The 11,905-nt window shown below is 42.2% G+C and overlaps 1 protein-coding gene across 1 annotated transcript in view; it reads left to right on the forward strand.

The window, feature by feature from the left end:
• Nucleotides 1-2,906: 2,906 nt before the first annotated feature.
• PRNP (prion protein) overlaps nt 2,907-11,905 on the forward strand; it is a 22,528-nt gene continuing 13,529 nt past the window's right edge. Inside the window, exon 1 of the mRNA XM_018568722.1 lies at nt 2,907-3,014. The gene's annotated coding sequence lies outside the window, so the exon portion shown is untranslated. The remainder of the gene's footprint in view (nt 3,015-11,905) is intronic.

The raw sequence follows: 11,905 nt of genomic DNA on the forward strand, positions 1-11,905 counted from the left end.
GTCAGGAGCAGGGCTGAATGTACAAAAAGAAACTACTCGCCCGGCGCCCGAAACTGCATGTCCCGGGTGTCGGGCGATAGGTATTCGCTCCATAAGACGCAGGCACATTTCCCCCCTCCTTTTGGGGGAAAAAAAGTGCGTCTTATGGAGCAAAAAATACGGTATACCTTATTTTTACACAATTTTCTGAATTTACTCTAATTAGAAAGTGTGTGAATCTTGGGTGATATGTTTCTGCATCTTGAGTGAAAACATTTATAAAGAGACCTCAAAAAGTTTATCTATAAGCAGGTTGCTAGAGGTGAAGTGCTATAACATAATAATGATAACAATTTAAATATCAAAATGGAAAGTTCCCGGGATCAAATCTCAACAATAGTAAACTCTGTAGGAGCTGGATTAATCACCTCTTTCCAGGCTGCCATTCTCCAGTAGTAAACTAAGCAGGTGTCTCTTTATCTCGTAAATTTCCCCTGATAAAAGGATCACTTGGCAGGTTTGGATTATTTTGTGTAGCACAATAGTTCTGTAGTAGTGCTGGGATACAGTGAAGAGAACCTAATTCGTTCCACGATTCTGGTCACGAACCGAATTGGTCACGAACCGAATCAAACTGTGATCAGACCGTGATCTCGACTAGAGCAAGCCACGACCACGTGTCAGAGCAGGGAAGATGGCTGCGGTTGTGTTCGTCACCCGATGCAGAGTTCGCGAACGGAAGCAAAATTCTGCTGAACTTCCTGTTCGCGAACCGAATTGTTCGCGAACAGAAGCGTTCGTGAACCAAGGTACCATAGTATAATATTACATTATATTTTACAGGGCTTCAGCACCTGTAAGAAAAATTGCTGACAATGGGATCCCTGTGTGTCTGATATCTTATCTCAGCAGTAGTGATGGGCCGAACACACATGAGTTCGGTTCGAGTTCGAACTTTAGAATATGGAAAAAGTTTGAACTTGAACTTCAAACTCAATGAAAGTCTATGGGACCAGAACTCAGAAAATCAAACGTGCCCATTTTTAAACCTTATATGCAAGTTATTGGCCATACAAAAGGTATGGGGAACAGGGTACTGCCCTGGGGGACATGTATCAATGCAAAAAAACACTTTTTAAAAAAATACAGTTTTTAAAGGAGCAGTGATTTTATCATTGCTTAAAGTGAAACAATAAAAACGAAAAAATCCATTAAATATCCAGGCCTGGGGGTCCACTTAAACTGCCTGTAAAGTGGCACATCTGTACGGTGTATAGAACCTTAGCTATTTGAATTTGCAATAGCCAATAGCAAGCTGCCTAGTGCACCCGCCCTGTGCTGCTGTAATTCAGCAGAGAGAGGACCTGACGGAGAACTTCAGGTCCACCTCTGCTGATTGACAACAGCAGTGGGCGGGTGCAATAACCAGTCTGCTATTGGCTATTGCAAATTCAAATAGCCAATAGCAATCTATTTTTCTTTTTTTTTTTTTACTCTGACGGCGGCCGGCAGCACCGATATCAGAGTAAAAAAAAAAACAGACAGCGGGGAAAGGTATACTCTGCTAGATTGAGCAGAGTAAACCTTTCCGGGAGAAAATGTTTCTCTCCCGGGCGGCCGGGAGCCGCTATCTGATAGCGGGAGACTCCCAGGACGTCCGGTAGAGTTGGGATGTCTGCTAGACATGTACGATTCGTTTAGTTCCGAATTGAAATTCGGACGAAATTTCAGAAATTTTGAGATTCAGATGTATCAGAATTCCGAATTACAGAAGTAACGAATACAAACGAATACAAATTTCCGATTCCGAAATTCGTTAGCGGTAGTTTCGTTGCAGCAAAATGACGTTAGATTTTTTTTTCTTTTTTAGTCTGCAGAAGAGGGGGGAAAGCATGAGGTCCCACCCCCAATTCATACCAGACCCTTTAGGTCTGGTAGGAATGTTAGGAGGGACCCCCCCAAATTAAACAAAAAAAAAGTGCGTGGGGTTCCCCCCAAAATCCATACCACGCCCTTTAGGTCTGGTAGGTATTTTAAGGGGGAACCCCAGTCCCCAAAAATGGAGAAAAAAAACATGGGGTCCCCCCTAACATTCCTACCAGACCCTTGATCCGATCAAGCGCCCCTCCCTGCGCCTTACCAGGCCAAATGCCCTCTGCATTGGGAGGGTGTCCCCATGCCGATGGGGACAAGTGCCTCTTTCCACAACCCTGACCCGGTGGTTGTGGGGGTCTGCGGGAAAGGGGGCTTTTATGCATTGGGGTGCCCCTTTAATTAATTCACTAAAGGGTTAAATAAAATAGTTATTAAAAAGCCCAACCTGTCTGGCTATCTCCTACTCTGTCTGCCTTTAGAAGATGACTAAAAACTCATCTCTTCAGGGAAGCCTATCCCACCTCTACCTAACCACTGAACCATTTCTTTCTCAGACAACTCATTCTCACACAGCTACCATTTTGTGTCACTTGCCCCTCCCTTTTAGATTGTAAACCCTCACGGGCAGAGCCCTCCTAACCAACTTGTTTTAAATTGTATTATAATAATGATAATAACTGGGAAAATATCCTGCTCAGCTGGTACATATGACTATTAATGCTGAAGTGATGCAGAACCTGGGGATTAGACAGACACCCGCCATGCTCAGCTACGCACATGCCCCTCTAACAAGATAACATTGCCATTCCCATCACAGTGCAGCAGGTTTAGGTACTTTCACACAAAAAAAGCAGAGACATCTTCCTCAGTTTAAAAATCCAAGTGCGTCAGTTATGAAAAACCCCAAATTAACCTGTCAACTGTCTGGTAACCACATCCTGTGAATAAACTATAGCCTTTCGTCTTCTTCATGTCATACAGACGGATGTAAAATCCATTATAGAACAACACCCTCCCTTCATCCCTCCCTCCTCAATGAGGATCAATGTAGCAGTCCCTCCCAGCCCTCGCCACCCTCCTTTCTCTGCCTTGTATTCTGAGCAATCCTTACAAGCTCCACAAGCAGATACACACAGCTCTGAAAGCCCAGCATAGACAAGGTAAATAAACTCTTATTATTTGCCTTATTCAACTCTTAATACGTTGTAGCTCATTTTCTGCGCACTGTATTATAGACGAGGGAACCATTTCTGCATTCCCAGGAAAAAAATCTATTTTACACCGTGTTACAAACACGCAGGCTTGGCATCTGTTCTACAGCTTGTAAATCTTTATTAATAATTTAATGATATGGATGTATTAGGATGCAATACACCCACGGCCTGTCTAAACAAAACAGCTTCATTGTTATGAAATAGGGCCGTGTCCATTGTGTCTACGCATTAAATGTATCCATTTTAGAATGTAAGCTCTCACGTGCAAGCCCCTCTATACCATCCTGTCTTGATTTGTATTGTGATTGTAATGTCTTCCTTATATTGTAACGCGCTGCGCAAACTGTTGGTACTATATAAATCCTGTATAACTATTATTATTATTATTTCTTCAATCTAAATATTATAACGTGTTATAAAGGTTGATACAATGAACTATATGTGACAAATGGAGGAACACAACAGTTTGTTTTCTACATGTTGATGTTAATACTCTGTTGACTGTATTGTTATATTTAATTACGATTTATTGACCTGGTTAGAGTCATCGTACTGACCTGCAACAGCCAGAATCCCATTGATGCATTCAGTGATGCTCCTGAAAAGACAGTTATAATAGACCTCAGTCATTCGTGAAAAGCCATAGAATGTTCTATCAACACAGTATCACTATGGCAATAGAACGAAGAGAACAATTGTGTTATGTGATGACTTATATTGTAACGCGCTGCGCAAACTGTTGGTACTATATAAATCCTGTATAACTATTATTATTATTATTTCTTCAATCTAAATATTATAACGTGTTATAAAGGTTGATACAATGAACTATATGTGACAAATGGAGGAACACAACAGTTTGTTTTCTACATGTTGATGTTAATACTCTGTTGACTGTATTGTTATATTTAATTACGATTTATTGACCTGGTTAGAGTCATCGTACTGACCTGCAACAGCCAGAATCCCATTGATGCATTCAGTGATGCTCCTGAAAAGACAGTTATAATAGACCTCAGTCATTCGTGAAAAGCCATAGAATGTTCTATCAACACAGTATCACTATGGCAATAGAACGAAGAGAACAATTGTGTTATGTGATGGTGAGGTCCTAAATATATCCACTGAGTATCAGAGTATGCATCATACTGCTTAACTTATTATATTTGGCCTGCGTCTTAGGATGGCTTTAATCACCAGTGTTATGGTGCTTGTTTGTATGCTTCTATGTAATAAGGGAAAGGAATTAAATACCCTCCGGATAGATCTATGCAATAAATACAAAGGTGTTGTATACTGAACTGCAATACCCTTAGCAACCAGTGTTATGGTGCTTGTTTTTATGCTCCTATGTGATATGGGAAAGGAATTAAATACCCACCGGATAGATCTATGCAATAAATACAAAGGTGTTTTATACTAAACTGCAATACCCTTAGCAACCAGAATTAATGCATAACAGGTATTTATAAAGCGCTCAAGGAGCTTATACTATAAGGTCCATATTTCACATAGCCGGGCCAATGTAGACAGGAGCAAGGGCGTTGCTAGACCCTGGCACCCAATGCACATGCTTCAGCTCTACTGAGAGCCCAGTGTCTCCTTTTAGATTTGGAGATGATTAATATTTTATACATAATCCAGTTTTGTAACATTGCGTATTTGGTCTACTCTCTGATTAATTTATTAATACAGTAGTTCTTTTTTTGCAATGATAATTCATTCGATTTTTTTTTTAAAGTTATGTCATCATGATGTGACTTTACATTTTTTAGGCCAATTCATTTTTGTTTATTTAAAAAGATTATATTGGTCGAAGCTGACCAAACAATTTAGATCATACCATCAGCGGCGTCACAAGGGGGTGACACCAGAATGACTGACAGTTATTTTGGTGTCACCTACTCTGAAAAGTAGGGCACTCGTCATGGACCAAGAGACCAACTGCGGCACGAGAGTGGAGGAAACCCGGCGGAATACCTTATCCTTTCCTCTCTCTGCCGGCATTCATCACCGAGATGGCCGGCAGCTGTTAAGTGCATGTGATGTCATTACGCACGTACTTGATGACGTCCCAGCAGTTGACACCCAGTGACCGCTCCGGGTGACAGCCGGCTTGGGGATGCTTCTGCATTCCATCAATGATGTAGTGCAAGGGCCAGCCTGATTTTATACTAATTGAATGAATTGTTTAGGTTTAAAGACGTATTTCCCAATCTGTCAGCGCTTCGTGGGGGTCTCACAACACCAAATGGAGGGAATGCTCAGGAACGGACATCAATATGATGCATGCAGATAGTCTGAAGTATGGGCACCTGGACCTTCTTGGACGTGCAGGTTCGGGTCAGCATGTACCGTGTTCTCTCCTAGGGATGTACAGGTGGCTGCGTGCAATTGAATACTGCACCCGCCCCTATGTGCATGCCTGGTACAATGAGGCCTTAGATTCAGAATTGATCCAAACCGGTTATTATGGTATCCTACAGGCCCCTCAACCTTTTAATCTGTAGCCCAGAGGTACCCCGGTCTACTAGGATCCTAGAAAAGGCCCTGGACAGGAGAATGTCTTTGCAGTGTGGGAGGAAACACATGAATGCACAGAGAGAACATGCAAACTCCATGCAAGTAGTATCCTGGTTGGCATTTGAACCAAGGACCCCAATGCAACAAGGCAGGAGTACTTTATACTGGGCCACTGTGCTGCCCGAAGCAGCTTGTTATAACTGTCTGCTCTGCAAGGATGACTTTTTTATTTTCTGTTCTTATTAACTTTTTTTTTTTTACAGATGCCTAATCATTTAGACTATTTCAGTAATGTCAGCAAATGTCAATGTATTCATTAAAATCTGCTGGTGTGCTTGTTTTTAATGGCAGGCGTGGGAGACAAATGAGCCCATTTTTTGTCTTCATCTAACATAGTTAGAGGGAAAGATCAATTTAAAAAAAACTAAAACCGCAAAACACTGGCATGTTATAATCTGTTTTGGAGATCCTGAGTCATCTCGGAATTGCATTATAAACAAGCAGCACGGAGAATCAGAGCAGAACACTGCCCTTGTAGTGGGGTTGCCGAAGCGGCGCGAACGGCTGGCCTTCGCCTGGCCCAATGCCTCGCAACTGACAGCTGGGCGGAGCCAGCCGTGATCTCACAGCTGGCTCCGCCAAGTTGCAATTACAGATCAACAGGTCACCTGGGGATGCTGAACTGTCATTAAATAATGACAACTGGGCGGAGCCGGCCGTGACATCACGGGTGGCTCCACCCAGTTGTTATTCATTAATCGGGACCTGCTAGAAGACTCTAGCAGGTCCCGGCCAATAGGAAACAGTTGGGCGCAGCTAGCTGTCACTGATAGCTCCGCCCAATTGTTTTTTTTTATTTATAAATTTTTTTAAATGTATCATTCATTTACATTTTTTTCTCCTTTTTTAAAAAACTTTTTTCACTGATGTTCTATTCTGCTCGGTACCACAGAGGTACCGAGAAGAATAGCCGAGCCAAATGCTTCACGGCGGCATTCGACTATTCACTCACTGCCGTTTGGCCCCTATGAGAATAGGGGCGAACAGCAGCGAATGAGCTGCCAGAGGTTTGGCTCAGCCGATCCTGATGTTGGATTGGCTGTGTCGAAGTCCTTCTGTACTGGAAAGTGCAAGACTTTGAGTTGTCACCAAAACAGGAATAGATGCGAAATTTTCCAATGGGGACAGTTGTTCTGGTGACAACTGTCTAAATGGGGATTTGTAGAGGTTATGACAGGAAGTCAAGGGACAGCTCCCCAATGGCAAAAAAAACCTGATAGGACTGAACACACTTTATAGTACAAATCAACACCCCAGTAATCTAGCCAAATTGGAACAATCATATATGCAGGACGACTTTCTGGAAATAGCTCAACATGTGCAATTCATGTGTTTTTAACTGTTTTGCCAAAGGAACTGCAACTTGGTTCATCTACTCTTGCAATTCCCACATTCTGCCCTACTGCCTGGCCAGCTTGATGACTCCCTCAGCTTTGCAGCTTCCTCTATCACCTGTCTGCTTGCTGGGCATGGTATTAGCAGTGTGATGTTGATTCATTAAAAAGGTTGGAAGCAGAGAAATGTCACGAGAAGCTGCGAAGCTAAACTGGGAAATAGTCACGTCATCGCCCTGGCTGTGCTGTGTGAATCAAAAGACTAGCTGAAGAGAATAAGAGAATTACTAATACTTTAGTAAGCATGTATATGTTACTTAAAGCTCGACTGTTACCAGCTACTATACCCCCCATCCACCACCACCTCCACCACAACCACCACACACACAAACACACACACACAATAAATACCCCTACCTCCTTTTAGCTGATTGTTGCAGCATCAAAAATAAATCACCAAAAGTTCTAAATGCTCACTTAAATCTGTGGTGCCAACATGGCTGTCTGGGTGGTGTGGACACGTCCCATTGGTTGTCCAGTGGCAGGGTCCTCTTAGACTTCAGAACAGTGCAGGGGTGTAATGACATCATGAAGGGTAGGCAACCAGACCAGTCAGCAGCAAGTCAAGACTCCATCAGTGGATGGGAGACTAGTCTTCACTTCTGCAAAAGCCATCACGGGAGAGAAACATGATGGTGGAGTCAAGTTTTGTAAATGGGTAGGATAGAGGTGGGGCAGAGGTATAGAGGTGAGGGTGGGTTTGCCTGGAGAAAGGTTTTAACTTTACATTTAGCTGTTTACTTGGAGTTTCACTTTTTAGTTAGAAAAATGAGTTAAAGGAACTGTCCCCTCAAATTAAAATGTCTTAGTTTCTTCTATCATATATTAGGCAAGCACATGTGGTGAAATGTGCCTACGTGAAAGTCACCAAGGGAGATGTGTTTCAAGAAGATCTATACATTCAGGAGTTCCAGCATGAGCATCGTGTAACCTTACTACAAGCAGGGATGAAGTTACATTCTATTTTGTTGCTGGTCTGTTTAATTGTAACTCTCACTTGACTGTACCCACAAGGATTTTAGGACCCATATTTTGTATCATCCTTGACTGTCTATCAGGTAAAATGGTTCAATTTCCATTCCTGCCTTACGTATGGTAGAGGAAAGAAAAATGTAGGGCACAATTTACCACATCCATACCGACGCTTTAAAAGCAATCTTACAGCATCTTAAAAAGTGCAGCACTATACAACAAATGCATAATTCATTGTAAAGAACGGACAAATCAAAAATAGTAGAAAGAGCCTCGGGGGGTGTGAGGAAAAACCCACTCATTTCAAGTTTGGCCCCTTGTTTTTTTCTTGCTGGTGCATTCTGAATTAGATGTAGAGCAAAGAATAGCCCCACCTTTCTCAAGTCACTGGTACATCATGAGCAAGTGGAAGGACGCAGGTTGCGTTGGCGGAGACCCACCTGTGACCCTCTACAGGCTTCCACCTAAAATGCCTTAGATACCTTAAGCCATGGCAAAAGTTTGTAAGGGCACCTTAGGAGAGGTTCTTCTGTATGTAACAATGTACCTTTCATCTATATACTATTGCAATGGTTAGTGTTTGTTGGCGGGCATTCTGTGCACAAGTTCAAAGCTGATTGGACAGGTTCCCTATCATGGTGTAGTGACATCAGGAGAAATGTCTATTTAGAGGCTTGGCACACAGTTTTGCAGCAACTGCTAGCTGCAAAAGCACACTCTGGTGCCATCATAAGCTGATTTAATGTTGTACTGACATATGCGCGGGGCATCAATGGCCTTACGTTGGCGAAGTTTGAGAGTCCGCTCCTCAAAGGGAGGTGTTTTGGAGCCAGCAAATAGACCGTATGAAGGAAGAACATGCCTTCAAATACCATAACAGTTGCCAATGTATCAATGATTGTGGCCTTGAATTCCTGACATAAGAGTACCTCTTACCCTCTGTCCCAGCAATTTTTTTAAGAAAAGGTGTTACCAGTTTGCGGCTTTTAAAGTGTTGTTGGTACAAAGTTTGCTTTAAGAATAATTCCATAAAAATCTTTGGTGATATATGTGAGGAGAGAGGAGAATAACTCACTGTTGGAGCGAGGCAATACAGATTCTCTGATGGAAAAGTAGAATGGCTGTCCCGTCGATGGGAAAATTCTGTGTTTCTATGTGGGATGTTGGCTGGAGTGAGGGAAAAAAGGCTGGTGGATCCTGAAGCCTCTGGCTGAAACTTGTGCTGGCAGCTGTCACTTTTGAAAGGAAAGGTTTCCAAGATGTGGATGATAGTGTACGGTCCCAGCTGGCCAGGCATATGCGGTGGTACTGCCGATCGCTGAAACGTTTGACCAGCCTCTTCTTATGCTCTCTCCAATTAAAGGGTTTCACTGCCGTTTACTCCGCCCATCTGTTAAATTTAAAAAGTCTCTCTTACTCTCGCCAGTTCTCCTGCATACTTCTCCATCCCGGCTTGACAAAGAGGCACAGCCTCGAAACGCGTAGCCCAGACACCTTTACCCCATCCCATGAGAAGGATAGCTTTGCATTTCTGCTTGGACTTTCTCCTTCACGGACGCCTACTTTTAACATAGCAGCGGTGCAACACTTGAAAGTGCCTGGCGGCAAGAACTCCCTACTTACAGCCATCAGGGCTTAGCCTGGCCAGCTGAGCCCGTACACTATCATCCACATCTGGGAAACCTTTCCTTTCAAAAGTTATTCTCCTCTCTCCTGACATATACCACCAAAGATTTTTATGGAATTATTGGAATTATTCTAAAAGCAACCTCTAGGTTGTAGCGCTCTTTTTATTGTTTTTTCCTTGTTTGTTTTGTACATAGGGGTCCTCTCCCTGGAGGAGACCGCACACCGAACACCACCACCAAAACTAATTTATATAATTAGTAGTGCGCTTACCACTTACTGGTTAGTTTTTTTATTGGTACAAAGTTTGCAGCCATTTAATGATACGGTAGAATGTTGCATCTGTTATAACCTAACTTCCTGCTGTTGTTATCAGAGTGTGTTGTGTTGATCAGTACAAGGAGGTGTCTACAAGCTGAACTGTGTGTCTACCTCAAAGAAATAATGTTACAGTACTATCTAAGTTTATTGATAAGTAAGTTTGATGTCAAACATCATTCCTTCTGAAATGGCATTCAAATTGTGATTGAACTGGAAGCAAATTTCCCTAATATTTTATATCCTAGCTAGGCCACCAAACCAGGTTGCAGGTTGCTCTGGTCAGACTTGTCCTAAGGCCCTGATTCTTTCTCTGGAAATTCTCTCTGTCCCCACCTTAAATATTGTCCTTATCCATAAACGCCCACAAACAGCCTCATCTGGCTACAAGCTGAAGTCTTCTGAATATATTTTCTTAAAACATTTTCTATCATTTCCTTTCCATTCATTCTGTACCCATATGCCTTAATTTGCTTGACACAGCATCACTCTTACGTTTTTTCCCAATAGACCTGAGGGCAGTTTATAAATGAGGTAATTTGAGATATGGCAGCCCATATCCCAAGGGTTTCATTGCCTCTTTCAGTTTGTAGGAGTTCTACTGGACCTCCCTGCATTATCAGAGTAACATAGAGATCCTGCTATAAAATATTCACATATTCATATCATTAGTAAATTACTTCCTGTTAGCAGACAGAACCAGTGGAACAAAGTGTTGTAACCCATTGACAAGGCCTTAATCTTTTTAAAAGTATGAAATAAAATGACTCAAGCACACAGGCCAGGGGTAGGCAACCATGGCACTCCAGCTTTGGTGGAACTACAAGTCCCATGAGGCATTGCCAGACTCTGGCAGCTACGGGCATTACTACCAGGGGCAGAAACATGATGGGATTTGTTGTTTCACTGCAGCTGCAGTCCCGGGGTTGACCAACACTGACCTATATGCTTGAGTCATTTTATTTTGTACCTTTTAGTTAGGCCTAGTCAATGGTGTACAACACTTTGTTCTGCTGGCTCTGTCTGCTAACAGGAAGCTATTTACTGATTATATGAAAACATTAATATTTCACAGGCATAGGCCTTGCATAGGCAAGAATGGGCATTCTTACCATCTGACACCTCAACCAGAATATGCCTTGTGCACTAGACAGATGCTAATCCACTTAGTGCTACAAACAGACAGATCTCATTTCCTATGGCCTATGCCCAAAGCTCTGGCCGTACTGCAGCAACATTTCAATTCTAATTTCCATTAGTGCCCTAGCAAACATCAGAAATAAAAGGCGCATTAACATTAGCAGACGGGCTCTGACGTTTCCATAGTAACTGGTTCCTCTTTAATATCTCTGGAGTGGAAACATCGCTGAGTTTGTTATTCCGCATCAAACCCATAGATTTCAGCTTAAGCATAAATCATGATAGTGCGCGCTGCAATTGGGGGAAGATTACCAATATTTCAGAGCACATTTCTCCGTGGCCATTGCTTTAAGGGCAGCTCATTCTGTCGGTGGTCATTTTCCTCGCAGTGCGTTTGTGTATATTATGCAGAGGGAATTGCAGGGAGCAGATGTTGAAGTCTCGCGTTGCTATGGAGACGGCTATGCAAAAAGGCTTCAAGGCCAACCTCTTATAGATCGCTGTGTTTGTATAGAAACCCCAACACAGGGAAGGCCTTGTTCACACTGTTGTTTAACATGTTCGCTTCTGCAGATTCTGGATCTAGATTTCTTTTTGCCATTTAATAGTCATGTCAGATTATGACAAAACAGGTGATTCTACATGCAACATAAACATTTTACAATAATAATAAATTATTTCTATTATTAATAATAAATGATTTGTATAAATGTATAATAAATACTGTTATACATGTGCAGCTCAATGATCACCGACATGGTGCAATCACATTTAGAATAATAGCTTACTTGCTATATATATATA

This window comes from Nanorana parkeri, unplaced genomic scaffold, assembly GCF_000935625.1.
Source record: "Nanorana parkeri isolate BGI_ZX_2015 unplaced genomic scaffold, ASM93562v1 scaffold1234, whole genome shotgun sequence".
NCBI classification, from domain to species: domain Eukaryota; kingdom Metazoa; phylum Chordata; class Amphibia; order Anura; family Dicroglossidae; genus Nanorana; species Nanorana parkeri.